The following is a 13,875-nucleotide window of genomic DNA, read 5'->3' as shown; positions in this document are numbered from 1 at the left end:
CTTGCTATGCCAATAATAACGAGTCTTCTGTGGTGAAGTCGTTTTTGCATAGAAAACAAAGCGGTGAGTTGAAGAGGAATTATATTAGTACTTTGTTTAAAACTGTGTGTAAAAAGCTGTCTCTTTATTATTAACAATAAGTTGTAAAACGTGAATGGGGAGTGACAGTCTTCAAGTTTGTGAGAAGATCGCGCCCTGGTGGAATAAAGGCACGAACAGCTTACAGCAGCTATAATTACCAGGCAGTATTTAGAGTAAAACGGTGTGTAAAAGCTGCCTTTATGAATGAAAGAAAAAAAAAATATATATAAAATAGTAAAATGGAAGGGGAGTGATAGATTTGAATTAATCGTGAAGTGGAGTGCCCCCTGTATAAAGTAAAAGTGAGAAAAGCTTACAGCACGTGGTATTCCCAGTAGGTCTCCCATCCAAGTACTAACCAGACCCTATCTTGCTTGGCTTCCGAGATCAGACAAGATCGGGCGTGTTCAGGATGGTACGGCCATGAGCGAGAAAAACTACCAAAAACAGTCCTTTTGCATTACACGCCTCTATACATGCCAGTTAGTCCAAGTGGATCCTACTCCTGTTTTTTTTTTTTTTTATCTGACTCACACTGCAGCCCCACCATCCAATCGGCAGTGCCGGAACCACACCAAACATTCACCAAACTACTCAGCCGGCAGCCTACCACAATTATTCCATTCTTTCCGCATCCGCACACTTCCTTCTCTTTAAGTCCTTTTCACTACCGCACAGGTTAATCGCCGCACGTCCCCCGCCGGCAAACATTACTCCTTTGCCTACCTCATGCAGGCTTCTCTTAACGACCCTCTGTTATCAACTCCGCTAACAGCCACAAAATCTCTGCCGCACGAAGCCCACTGGTAGCTGTTGAATCACATGCTTCCCCAAAACGTTACGCTGTCAGAACACTGGGAGCTACACACGCCAACAAGTCCATACTGCAGGCTGCAGCCAGAACATTTTTCTACATTGAAACATCGACGGCCTCTTCTCTCTAAAAATTCACCAGACCACTTCTACCATCAGCAAAGAAGTTTCCATCCCTAATTCCTCTGTGATTCCCACTAACCTAAACATTAATCTGGCAGTGAAGGGTGTGAATTACCCCGGCCAACCTGCTCTTTTAAATACAGCTTTTAGCAAGTTTTGAAAGGAGGAGAAGAGCAGACCTTGCTATACCAATAATATCGAGTCTTCTGTGGCGAAGTGGTTTTTGCATAGAAAACAAAGCGGTCAGTTGAAGAGGAATAATATCAGTACTTTGTTTAAAACTGTGTGTAAAAAGCTGTCTCTTTATCATTAACAATAAGTTGTAAAACGTGAATGGGGAGTGACAGTCTTCAAGTTTGTGAGAAGATCGCGCCCTGGTGGAATAAAGGCACGAACAGCTTACAGCACCTAGAATTACCAGGAAGTATTTAGAGTAAAACGGTTTCTAAAAGCTGCCTTTATGAATGAGAGAAAAAAAAAAATATATATATAAAATAGTAAAATGGAAGGGGAGTGATAGATTTAAATTAATCGTGAAGTGGAGCGCCCCCTGTATAAAGTAAAAGTGAGAAAAGCTTACAGCACCTGGTATTCCCTGGTGGTCTCCCATCCAAGTACTAACCAGACCCTACCCTGCTTAGCTTCCAAGATCAGACGAGATCGGGCGTGTTCAGGGTGGTATGGCTGTAAGCGAGAGATGCTACCAAAAACAGCCCTTTTGCATTACACGCGTCTATACATGCCAGATAGTCCCATTGGATCCTACTCCTGGTTTTTTTTTTTTTATCTGACTCACACTGCAGCCCCACCATCCAATCGGCAGCGCCGGACCCACACCAAACATTCACCAAACTACTCAGCCGGCAGCCTACCACAATTATTCCATTCTTTCCGCATCCGCACACTTCCTTCTTTTTAACTCCTTTTCACTACCGCACAGGTTAATCGCCGCACGTCCCCCGCCGGCAAACATTACTCCTTTGCCTACTGCATGTAGGCTTCTCTTAACGACCCTCTGTTATCAACTCCGCTAACAGCCACAAAATCTCCGCCGCACGAAGCCCACTGGTAGCTGCTGAATCACATGCTTCCCCAAAACATCGCGCTGTCAGATCACTGGGAGCTACACACACCAACAAGTCCATACTGCAGGCTGCAGCCAGAACAATTTTCTACATTCAAACATCGACGGCCTCTTCTCTCTAAAAATTCACCAGACCGCTTCTACCACCAGCAAAGAAGTTTCCATCCCTAATTCCTCTGTGATTCCCACTAACCTAAACATTAAGCTGGCATTGAAGGGTGTGAATTACCCCGGCCAATCTGTTCTTTTAAATACAGCTTTTAGCAAGTTTTGAAAGGAGAAGAGCAGAACTTGCTATGCCAATAATATCGAGTCTTCTGTGGCGAAGTGGTTTTTGCATAGAAAACAAAGCGGTCAGTTGAAGAGGAATAATATCAGTACTTTGTTTAAAACTGTGTGTAAAAAGCTGTCTCTTTATCATTAACAATAAGTTGTAAAACGTGAATGGGGAGTGACAGTCTTCAAGTTTGTGAGAAGATCGCGCCCTGGTGGAATAAAGGCACGAACAGCTTACAGCACCTAGAATTACCAGGAAGTATTTAGAGTAAAACGGTTTCTAAAAGCTGCCTTTATGAATGAGAGAAAAAAAAATATATATATATAAAATAGTAAAATGGAAGGGGAGTGATAGATTTAAATTAATCGTGAAGTGGAGCGCCCCCTGTATAAAGTGAAAGTGAGAAAAGCTTACAGCCCCTGGTATTCCCAGGTGGTCTCCCATCCAAGTACTAACCAGACCCTTCGCTGCTTAGCTTCCGAGATCAGACGAGATCAGGGGTGTTCAGGGTGGTATGGCCGCAAGCGAGAGATGCTACCAAAAACAGCCCTTTTGCATTACACGCGTCTATACATGCCAGTTAGTCCCATTGGATCCTACTCCTGGTTTTTTTTTTTTTTTATCTGACTCACACTGCAGCCCCACCATCCAATCGGCAGCGCCGGACCCACACCAAACATTCACCAAACTACTCAGCCGGCAGCCTACCACAATTATTCCATTCTTTCCACATCCGCACACTTCCTTCTTTTTAACTCCTTTTCACTACCGCACAGGTTAATCGCCGCACGTCCCCCGCCGGCAAACATTACTCCTTTGCCTACTGCATGTAGGCTTCTCTTAACGACCCTCTGTTATCAACTCCGCTAACAGCCGCAAAATCTCCGCCGCACGAAGCCCACTGGTAGCTGCTGAATCACATGCTTCCCCAAAACATCGCGCTGTCAGAACACTGGGAGCTACACACACCTACAAGTCCATACTGCAGGCTGCAGCCAGAACTATTTTCTACATTCAAACATCGACGGCCTCTTCTCTCTAAAAATTCACCAGACCGCTTCTACCACCAGCAAAGAAGTTTCCATCCCTAATTCCTCTGTGATTCCCACTAACCTAAACATTAAGCTGGCATTGAAGGGTGTGAATTACCCCGGCCAATCTGTTCTTTTAAATACAGCTTTTAGCAAGTTTTGAAAGGAGAAGAGCAGAACTTGCTATACCAATAATATCGAGTCTTCTGTGGCGAAGTGGTTTTTGCATAGAAAACAAAGCGGTCAGTTGAAGAGGAATAATATCAGTACTTTGTTTAAAACTGTGTGTAAAAAGCTGTCTCTTTATCATTAACAATAAGTTGTAAAACGTGAATGGGGAGTGACAGTCTTCAAGTTTGTGAGAAGATCGCGCCCTGGTGGAATAAAGGCATGAACAGCTTACAGCACCTAGAATTACCAGGAAGTATTTAGAGTAAAACGGTTTCTAAAAGCTGCCTTTATGAATGAGAGAAAAAAAAATATATATATATAAAATAGTAAAATGGAAGGGGAGTGATAGATTTAAATTAATCGTGAAGTGGAGCGCCCCCTGTATAAAGTAAAAGTGAGAAAAGCTTACAGCACCTGGTATTCCCAGGTGGTCTCCCATCCAAGTACTAACCACACCCTACCCTGCTTGGCTTCCGAGATCAGACGAGATCGGGCGTGTTCAGGGTGGTATGGCCGTGAGCGAGAAAAACTACCAAAAACAGCCCTTTTGCATTACACGCCTCTATACATGCCAGTTAGTCCCATTGGATCCTACTCCTGTTTTTTTTTTTTTATCTGACTCACACTGCAGCCCCACCATCCAATCGGCAGCGCCGGACCCACACCAAACATTCACCAAACTACTCAGCCGGCAGCCTACCACAATTATTCCATTCTTTCCGCATCCGCACACTTCCTTCTTTTTAACTCCTTTTCACTACCGCACAGGTTAATCGCCGCACGTCCCCCGCTAGCAAACATTACTCCTTTGCCTACTGCATGTAGGCTTCTCTTAACGACCCTCTGTTATCAACTCCGCTAACAGCCACAAAATCTCCGCTGCACAAAGCCCACTGGTAGCTGCTGAATCACATGCTTCCCCAAAACGTCGCGCTGTCAGAACACTGGGAGCTACACACACCAACAAGTCCATACTGCAGGCTGCAGCCAGAACTATTTTCTACATTCAAACATCGACGGCCTCTTCTCTCTAAAAATTCACCAGACCGCTTCTACCACCAGCAAAGAAGTTTCCATCCCTAATTCCTCTGTGATTCCCACTAACCTAAACATTAAGCTGGCATTGAAGGGTGTGAATTACCCCGGCCAATCTGTTCTTTTAAATACAGCTTTTAGCAAGTTTTGAAAGGAGAAGAGCAGAACTTGCTATGCCAATAATATCGAGTCTTCTGTGGCGAAGTGGTTTTTGCATAGAAAACAAAGCGGTCAGTTGAAGAGGAATAATATCAGTACTTTGTTTAAAACTGTGTGTAAAAAGCTGTCTCTTTATCATTAACAATAAGTTGTAAAACGTGAATGGGGAGTGACAGTCTTCAAGTTTGTGAGAAGATCGCGCACTGGTGGAATAAAGGCACGAACAGCTTAAAGCACCTAGAATTACCAGGAAGTATTTAGAGTAAAACGGTTTCTAAAAGCTGCCTTTAGGATTGAGAGAAAAAAAAAAATATATATATATAAAATAGTAAAATGGAAGGGGAGTGATAGATTTAAATTAATCGTGAAGTGGAGCGCCCCCTGTACAAAGTAAAAGTGAGAAAAGCTTACAGCACCTGGTATTCCCAGGTGGTCTCCCATCCAAGTACTAACCAGACCCTACCCAGCTTCCGAGATCAGATGAGATCGGGCGTGTTCAGGGTGGTATGGCCGTAAGCGAGAGTTGCTACCAAAAACAGCCCTTTTGCATTACACGCGTCTATACATGCCAGTTAGTCCCATTGGATCCTACTCCTGGTTTTTTTTTTTTTTATCTGACTCACACTGCAGCCCCACCATCCAATCGGCAGCGCCGGACCCACACCAAACATTCACCAAACTACTCAGCCGGCAGCCTACCACAATTATTCCATTCATTCCGCATCCGCACACTTCCTTCTTTTTAACTCCTTTTCACTACCGCACAGGTTAATCGCCGCACGTCCCCCGCCGGCAAACATTACTCCTTTGCCTACAGCATGCAGGCTTCTCTTAACGACCCTCTGTTATCAACTCCGCTAACAGCCACAAAATCTCCGCCGCACGAAGCCCACTGGTAGCTGCTGAATCACATGCTTCCCCAAAACGTCGCGCTGTCAGAACACTGGGAGCTACACACACCAACAAGTCCATACTGCAGGCTGCAGCCAGAACAATTTTCTACATTCAAACATCGACGGCCTCTTCTCTCTAAAAATTCACCAGACCGCTTCTACCACCAGCAAAGAAGTTTCCATCCCTAATTCCTCTGTGATTCCCACTAACCTAAACATTAAGCTGGCATTGAAGGGTGTGAATTACCCCGGCCAATCTGTTCTTTTAAATACAGCTTTTAGCAAGTTTTGAAAGGAGAAGAGCAGAACTTGCTATGCCAATAATATCGAGTCTTCTGTGGCGAAGTGCTTTTTGCATAGAAAACAAAGCGGTCAGTTGAAGAGGAATAATATCAGTACTTTGTTTAAAACTGTGTGTAAAAAGCTGTCTCTTTATCATTAACAATAAGTTGTAAAACGTGAATGGGGAGTGACAGTCTTCAAGTTTGTGAGAAGATCGCGCCCTGGTGGAATAAAGGCACGAACAGCTTACAGCACCTAGAATTACCAGGAAGTATTTAGAGTAAAACGGTTTCTAAAAGCTGCCTTTATGAATGAGAGAAAAAAATATATATATATATATAAAATAGTAAAATGGAAGGGGAGTGATAGATTTAAATTAATCGTGAAGTGGAGCGCCCCCTGTATAAAGTAAAAGTGAGAAAAGCTTACAGCACCTGGTATTCCCAGGAGGTCTCCCATCCAAGTACTAACCAGACCCTAACTTGTTTAGCTTCCAAGATCAGATGAGATCGGGCGTGTTCAGGGTGGTATGGCCGTAAGCGAGAGATGCTACCAAAAACAGCCCTTTTGCATTACACGCGTCTATACATGCCAGTTAGTCCCATTGGATCCTACTCCTGGTTTTTTTTTTTTTTATCTGACTCACACTGCAGCCCCACCATCCAATCGGCAGCGCCGGACCCACACCAAACATTCACCAAACTACTCAGCCGGCAGCCTACCACAATTATTCCATTCTTTCCGCATCCGCACACTTCCTTCTTTTTAACTCCTTTTCACTACCGCACAGGTTAATCGCCGCACGTCCCCCGCCGGCAAACATTACTCCTTTGTCTACTGCATGTAGGCTTCTCTTAACGACCCTCTGTTATCAACTCCGCTAACAGCCACAAAATCTCCGCCGCACGAAGCCCACTGGTAGCTGCTGAATCACATGCTTCCCCAAAACGTCGCGCTGTCAGAACACTGGGAGCTACACACACCAACAAGTCCATACTGCAGGCTGCAGCCAGAACAATTTTCTACATTCAAACATCGACGGCCTCTTCTCTCTAAAAATTCACCAGACCGCTTATACCACCAGCAAAGAAGTTTCCATCCCTAATTCCTCTGTGATTCCCACTAACCTAAATATTAAGCTGGCATTGAAGGGTGTGAATTACCCCGGCCAATCTGTTCTTTTAAATACAGCTTTTAGCAAGTTTTGAAAGGAGAAGAGCAGAACTTGCTATGCCAATAATATCGAGTCTTCTGTGGCGAAGTGGTTTTTGCATAGAAAACAAAGCGGTCAGTTGAAGAGGAATAATATCAGTACTTTGTTTAAAACTGTGTGTAAAAAGCTGTCTCTTTATCATTAACAATAAGTTGTAAAACGTGAATGGGGAGTGACAGTCTTCAAGTTTGTGAGAAGATCGCGCACTGGTGGAATAAAGGCACGAATAGCTTAAAGCACCTAGAATTACCAGGAAGTATTTAGAGTAAAACGGTTTCTAAAAGCTGCCTTTAGGAATGAGAGAAAAAAAAAAAAATATATATATAAAATAGTAAAATGGAAGGGGAGTGATAGATTTAAATTAATCGTGAAGTGGAGCGCCCCCTGTACAAAGTAAAAGTGAGAAAAGCTTACAGCACCTGGTATTCCCAGGAGGTCTCCCATCCAAGTACTAACCAGACCCTAACTTGTTTAGCTTCCAAGATCAGATGAGATCGGGCGTGTTCAGGGTGGTATGGCCGTAAGCGAGAGATGCTACCAAAAACAGCCCTTTTGCATTACACGCGTCTATACATGCCAGTTAGTCCCATTGGATCCTACTCCTGGTTTTTTTTTTTTTTATCTGACTCACACTGCAGCCCCACCATCCAATCGGCAGCGCCGGACCCACACCAAACATTCACCAAACTACTCAGCCGGCAGCCTACCACAATTATTCCATTCTTTCCGCATCCGCACACTTCCTTCTTTTTAACTCCTTTTCACTACCGCACAGGTTAATCGCCGCACGTCCCCCGCCGGCAAACATTACTCCTTTGTCTACTGCATGTAGGCTTCTCTTAACGACCCTCTGTTATCAACTCCGCTAACAGCCACAAAATCTCCGCCGCACGAAGCCCACTGGTAGCTGCTGAATCACATGCTTCCCCAAAACATCGCGCTGTCAGAACACTGGGAGCTACACACACCAACAAGTCCATACTGCAGGCTGCAGCCAGAACAATTTTCTACATTCAAACATCGACGGCCTCTTCTCTCTAAAAATTCACCAGACCGCTTCTACCACCAGCAAAGAAGTTTCCATCCCTAATTCCTCTGTGATTCCCACTAACCTAAACATTAAGCTGGCATTGAAGGGTGTGAATTACCCCGGCCAATCTGTTCTTTTAAATACAGCTTTTAGCAAGTTTTGAAAGGAGAAGAGCAGAACTTGCTATGCCAATAATATCGAGTCTTCTGTGGCGAAGTGGTTTTTGCATAGAAAACAAAGCGGTCAGTTGAAGAGGAATAATATCAGTACTTTGTTTAAAACTGTGTGTAAAAAGCTGTCTCTTTATCATTAACAATAAGTTGTAAAACGTGAATGGGGAGTGACAGTCTTCAAGTTTGTGAGAAGATCGCGCCCTGGTGGAATAAAGGCACGAACAGCTTACAGCACCTAGAATTACCAGGAAGTATTTAGAGTAAAACGGTTTCTAAAAGCTGCCTTTATGAATGAGAGAAAAAAAAATATATATATATATAAAATAGTAAAATGGAAGGGGAGTGATAGATTTAAATTAATCGTGAAGTGGAGCGCCCCCTGTATAAAGTGAAAGTGAGAAAAGCTTACAGCCCCTGGTATTCCCAGGTGGTCTCCCATCCAAGTACTAACCAGGCCATTCGCTGCTTAGCTTCCGAGATCAGACGAGATCAGGGGTGTTCAGGGTGGTATGGCCGCAAGCGAGAGATGCTACCAAAAACAGCCCTTTTGCATTACACGCGTCTATACATGCCAGTTAGTCCCATTGGATCCTACTCCTGGTTTTTTTTTTTTTTATCTGACTCACACTGCAGCCCCACCATCCAATCGGCAGCGCCGGACCCACACCAAACATTCACCAAACTACTCAGCCGGCAGCCTACCACAATTATTCCATTCTTTCCACATCCGCACACTTCCTTCTTTTTAACTCCTTTTCACTACCGCACAGGTTAATCGCCGCACGTCCCCCGCCGGCAAACATTACTCCTTTGCCTACTGCATGTAGGCTTCTCTTAACGACCCTCTGTTATCAACTCCGCTAACAGCCACAAAATCTCCGCCGCACGAAGCCCACTGGTAGCTGCTGAATCACATGCTTCCCCAAAACATCGCGCTGTCAGAACACTGGGAGCTACACACACCAACAAGTCCATACTGCAGGCTGCAGCCAGAACTATTTTCTACATTCAAACATCGACGGCCTCTTCTCTCTAAAAATTCACCAGACCGCTTCTACCACCAGCAAAGAAGTTTCCATCCCTAATTCCTCTGTGATTCCCACTAACCTAAACATTAAGCTGGCATTGAAGGGTGTGAATTACCCCGGCCAATCTGTTCTTTTAAATACAGCTTTTAGCAAGTTTTGAAAGGAGAAGAGCAGAACTTGCTATACCAATAATATCGAGTCTTCTGTGGCGAAGTGGTTTTTGCATAGAAAACAAAGCGGTCAGTTGAAGAGGAATAATATCAGTACTTTGTTTAAAACTGTGTGTAAAAAGCTGTCTCTTTATCATTAACAATAAGTTGTAAAACGTGAATGGGGAGTGACAGTCTTCAAGTTTGTGAGAAGATCGCGCCCTGGTGGAATAAAGGCACGAACAGCTTACAGCACCTAGAATTACCAGGAAGTATTTAGAGTAAAATGGTTTCTAAAAGCTGCCTTTATGAATGAGAGAAAAAAAAATATATATATAAAATAGTAAAATGGAAGGGGAGTGATAGATTTAAATTAATCGTGAAGTGGAGCGCCCCCTGTATAAAGTAAAAGTGAGAAAAGCTTACAGCACGTGGTATTCCCAGGTGGTCTCCCATCCAAGTACTAACCACACCCTACCCTGCTTGGCTTCCGAGATCAGACGAGATCGGGCGTGTTCAGGGTGGTATGGCCGTGAGCGAGAAAAACTACCAAAAACAGCCCTTTTGCATTACACGCCTCTATACATGCCAGTTAGTCCCATTGGATCCTACTCCTGTTTTTTTTTTTTTTATCTGACTCACACTGCAGCCCCACCATCCAATCGGCAGCGCCGGACCCACACCAAACATTCACCAAACTACTCAGCCGGCAGCCTACCACAATTATTCCATTCTTTCCGCATCCGCACACTTCCTTCTTTTTAACTCCTTTTCACTACCGCACAGGTTAATCGCCGCACGTCCCCCGCCAGCAAACATTACTCCTTTGCCTACTGCATGTAGGCTTCTCTTAACGACCCTCTGTTATCAACTCCGCTAACAGCCACAAAATCTCCGCTGCACAAAGCCCACTGGTAGCTGCTGAATCACATGCTTCCCCAAAACGTCGCGCTGTCAGAACACTGGGAGCTACACACACCAACAAGTCCATACTGCAGGCTGCAGCCAGAACTATTTTCTACATTCAAACATCGACGGCCTCTTCTCTCTAAAAATTCACCAGACCGCTTCTACCACCAGCAAAGAAGTTTCCATCCCTAATTCCTCTGTGATTCCCACTAACCTAAACATTAAGCTGGCATTGAAGGGTGTGAATTACCCCGGCCAATCTGTTCTTTTAAATACAGCTTTTAGCAAGTTTTGAAAGGAGAAGAGCAGAACTTGCTATGCCAATAATATCGAGTCTTCTGTGGCAAAGTGGTTTTTGCATAGAAAACAAAGCGGTCAGTTGAAGAGGAATAATATCAGTACTTTGTTTAAAACTGTGTGTAAAAAGCTGTCTCTTTATCATTAACAATAAGTTGTAAAACGTGAATGGGGAGTGACAGTCTTCAAGTTTGTGAGAAGATCGCGCACTGGTGGAATAAAGGCACGAACAGCTTAAAGCACCTAGAATTACCAGGAAGTATTTAGAGTAAAACGGTGTCTAAAAGCTGCCTTTAGGAATGAGAGAAAAAAAAAAATATATATATATAAAATAGTAAAATGGAAGGGGAGTGATAGATTTAAATTAATCGTGAAGTGGAGCGCCCCCTGTACAAAGTAAAAGTGAGAAAAGCTTACAGCACCTGGTATTCCCAGGTGGTCTCCCATCCAAGTACTAACCAGACCCTACCCAGCTTCCGAGATCAGATGAGATCGGGCGTGTTCAGGGTGGTATGGCCGTAAGCGAGAGTTGCTACCAAAAACAGCCCTTTTGCATTACACGCGTCTATACATGCCAGTTAGTCCCATTGGATCCTACTCCTGGTTTTTTTTTTTTTTATCTGACTCACACTGCAGCCCCACCATCCAATCGGCAGCGCCGGACCCACACCAAACATTCACCAAACTACTCAGCCGGCAGCCTACCACAATTATTCCATTCATTCCGCATCCGCACACTTCCTTCTTTTTAACTCCTTTTCACTACCGCACAGGTTAATCGCCGCACGTCCCCCGCCGGCAAACATTACTCCTTTGCCTACAGCATGCAGGCTTCTCTTAACGACCCTCTGTTATCAACTCCGCTAACAGCCACAAAATCTCCGCCGCACGAAGCCCACTGGTAGCTGCTGAATCACATGCTTCCCCAAAACGTCGCGCTGTCAGAACACTGGGAGCTACACACACCAACAAGTCCATACTGCAGGCTGCAGCCAGAACAATTTTCTACATTCAAACATCGACGGCCTCTTCTCTCTAAAAATTCACCAGACCGCTTCTACCACCAGCAAAGAAGTTTCCATCCCTAATTCCTCTGTGATTCCCACTAACCTAAACATTAAGCTGGCATTGAAGGGTGTGAATTACCCCGGCCAATCTGTTCTTTTAAATACAGCTTTTAGCAAGTTTTGAAAGGAGAAGAGCAGAACTTGCTATGCCAATAATATCGAGTCTTCTGTGGCGAAGTGGTTTTTGCATAGAAAACAAAGCGGTCAGTTGAAGAGGAATAATATCAGTACTTTGTTTAAAACTGTGTGTAAAAAGCTGTCTCTTTATCATTAACAATAAGTTGTAAAACGTGAATGGGGAGTGACAGTCTTCAAGTTTGTGAGAAGATCGCGCCCTGGTGGAATAAAGGCACGAACAGCTTACAGCACCTAGAATTACCAGGAAGTATTTAGAGTAAAACGGTTTCTAAAAGCTGCCTTTATGAATGAGAGAAAAAAAAAAATATATATATATAAAATAGTAAAATGGAAGGGGAGTGATAGATTTAAATTAATCGTGAAGTGGAGCGCCCCCTGTATAAAGTAAAAGTGAGAAAAGCTTACAGCACCTGGTATTCCCAGGAGGTCTCCCATCCAAGTACTAACCAGACCCTAACCTGTTTAGCTTCCAAGATCAGATGAGATCGGGCGTGTTCAGGGTGGTATGGCCGTAAGCGAGAGATGCTACCAAAAACAGCCCTTTTGCATTACACGCGTCTATACATGCCAGTTAGTCCCATTGGATCCTACTCCTGGTTTTTTTTTTTTTTATCTGACTCACACTGCAGCCCCACCATCCAATCGGCAGCGCCGGACCCACACCAAACATTCACCAAACTACTCAGCCGGCAGCCTACCACAATTATTCCATTCTTTCCGCATCCGCACACTTCCTTCTTTTTAACTCCTTTTCACTACCGCACAGGTTAATCGCCGCACGTCCCCCGCCGGCAAACATTACTCCTTTGTCTACTGCATGTAGGCTTCTCTTAACGACCCTCTGTTATCAACTCCGCTAACAGCCACAAAATCTCCGCCGCACGAAGCCCACTGGTAGCTGCTGAATCACATGCTTCCCCAAAACGTCGCGCTGTCAGAACACTGGTAGCTACACACACCAACAAGTCCATACTGCAGGCTGCAGCCAGAACAATTTTCTACATTCAAACATCGACGGCCTCTTCTCTCTAAAAATTCACCAGACCGCTTATACCACCAGCAAAGAAGTTTCCATCCCTAATTCCTCTGTGATTCCCACTAACCTAAATATTAAGCTGGCATTGAAGGGTGTGAATTACCCCGGCCAATCTGTTCTTTTAAATACAGCTTTTAGCAAGTTTTGAAAGGAGAAGAGCAGAACTTGCTATGCTAATAATATCGAGTCTTCTGTGGCGAAGTGGTTTTTGCATAGAAAACAAAGCGGTCAGTTGAAGAGGAATAATATCAGTACTTTGTTTAAAACTGTGTGTAAAAAGCTGTCTCTTTATCATTAACAATAAGTTGTAAAACGTGAATGGGGAGTGACAGTCTTCAAGTTTGTGAGAAGATCGCGCACTGGTGGAATAAAGGCACGAATAGCTTAAAGCACCTAGAATTACCAGGAAGTATTTAGAGTAAAACGGTTTCTAAAAGCTGCCTTTAGGAATGAGAGAAAAAAAAATATATATATATATAAAATAGTAAAATGGAAGGGGAGTGATAGATTTAAATTAATCGTGAAGTGGAGCGCCCCCTGTACAAAGTAAAAGTGAGAAAAGCTTACAGCACCTGGTATTCCCAGGTGGTCTCCCATCCAAGTACTAACCAGACCCTACCCAGCTTCCGAGATCAGATGAGATCGGGCGTGTTCAGGGTGGTATGGCCGTAAGCGAGAGTTGCTACCAAAAACAGCCCTTTTGCATTACACGCGTCTATACATGCCAGTTAGTCCCATTGGATCCTACTCCTGGTTTTTTTTTTTTTTATCTGACTCACACTGCAGCCCCACCATCCAATCGGCAGCGCCGGACCCACACCAAACATTCACCAAACTACTCAGCCGGCAGCCTACCACAATTATTCCATTCATTCCGCATCCGCAC

General features: G+C 44.2%; 8 non-coding genes and 4 pseudogenes across 8 annotated transcripts; all 12 read right to left on the bottom strand.

Moving 5' to 3' along the window:
• Positions 1-391: 391 nt before the first annotated feature.
• Positions 392-510, bottom strand: LOC125732000 (5S ribosomal RNA; annotated as a pseudogene).
• A 1,080-nt stretch (positions 511-1,590) lies between these two features.
• Positions 1,591-1,709, bottom strand: LOC125734606 (5S ribosomal RNA). Its single transcript, XR_007393911.1, has one exon. It is a non-coding gene; the product is annotated as a 5S ribosomal RNA (ribosomal RNA).
• Positions 1,710-2,785: 1,076 nt separating this feature from the next.
• Positions 2,786-2,904, bottom strand: LOC125730932 (5S ribosomal RNA). The gene has a single exon (XR_007391225.1). It is a non-coding gene; the product is annotated as a 5S ribosomal RNA (ribosomal RNA).
• A 1,078-nt stretch (positions 2,905-3,982) lies between these two features.
• On the bottom strand, positions 3,983-4,101 carry LOC125736691 (5S ribosomal RNA). Its single transcript, XR_007395965.1, has one exon. It is a non-coding gene; the product is annotated as a 5S ribosomal RNA (ribosomal RNA).
• Positions 4,102-5,178: 1,077 nt separating this feature from the next.
• LOC125731510 (5S ribosomal RNA) lies at positions 5,179-5,292 on the bottom strand (annotated as a pseudogene).
• Positions 5,293-6,371: 1,079 nt separating this feature from the next.
• Positions 6,372-6,490, bottom strand: LOC125736913 (5S ribosomal RNA). Its single transcript, XR_007396180.1, has one exon. It is a non-coding gene; the product is annotated as a 5S ribosomal RNA (ribosomal RNA).
• Positions 6,491-7,569: 1,079 nt separating this feature from the next.
• Positions 7,570-7,688, bottom strand: LOC125736911 (5S ribosomal RNA). Its single transcript, XR_007396178.1, has one exon. It is a non-coding gene; the product is annotated as a 5S ribosomal RNA (ribosomal RNA).
• Positions 7,689-8,767: 1,079 nt separating this feature from the next.
• On the bottom strand, positions 8,768-8,886 carry LOC125731297 (5S ribosomal RNA). Its single transcript, XR_007391583.1, has one exon. It is a non-coding gene; the product is annotated as a 5S ribosomal RNA (ribosomal RNA).
• A 1,075-nt stretch (positions 8,887-9,961) lies between these two features.
• On the bottom strand, positions 9,962-10,080 carry LOC125734917 (5S ribosomal RNA). The gene has a single exon (XR_007394219.1). It is a non-coding gene; the product is annotated as a 5S ribosomal RNA (ribosomal RNA).
• A 1,078-nt stretch (positions 10,081-11,158) lies between these two features.
• Positions 11,159-11,272, bottom strand: LOC125731509 (5S ribosomal RNA; annotated as a pseudogene).
• Positions 11,273-12,351: 1,079 nt separating this feature from the next.
• On the bottom strand, positions 12,352-12,470 carry LOC125735512 (5S ribosomal RNA). Its single transcript, XR_007394807.1, has one exon. It is a non-coding gene; the product is annotated as a 5S ribosomal RNA (ribosomal RNA).
• A 1,079-nt stretch (positions 12,471-13,549) lies between these two features.
• Positions 13,550-13,663, bottom strand: LOC125731508 (5S ribosomal RNA; annotated as a pseudogene).
• Positions 13,664-13,875: the final 212 nt, after the last annotated feature.

This window comes from Brienomyrus brachyistius, chromosome 2 (genome assembly GCF_023856365.1).
Source record: "Brienomyrus brachyistius isolate T26 chromosome 2, BBRACH_0.4, whole genome shotgun sequence".
Lineage (NCBI taxonomy): Eukaryota > Metazoa > Chordata > Actinopteri > Osteoglossiformes > Mormyridae > Brienomyrus > Brienomyrus brachyistius.
The sequence above is the reverse complement of the archived record's forward strand: the minus strand, read 5'-3'. Positions and strand labels throughout refer to the sequence as shown.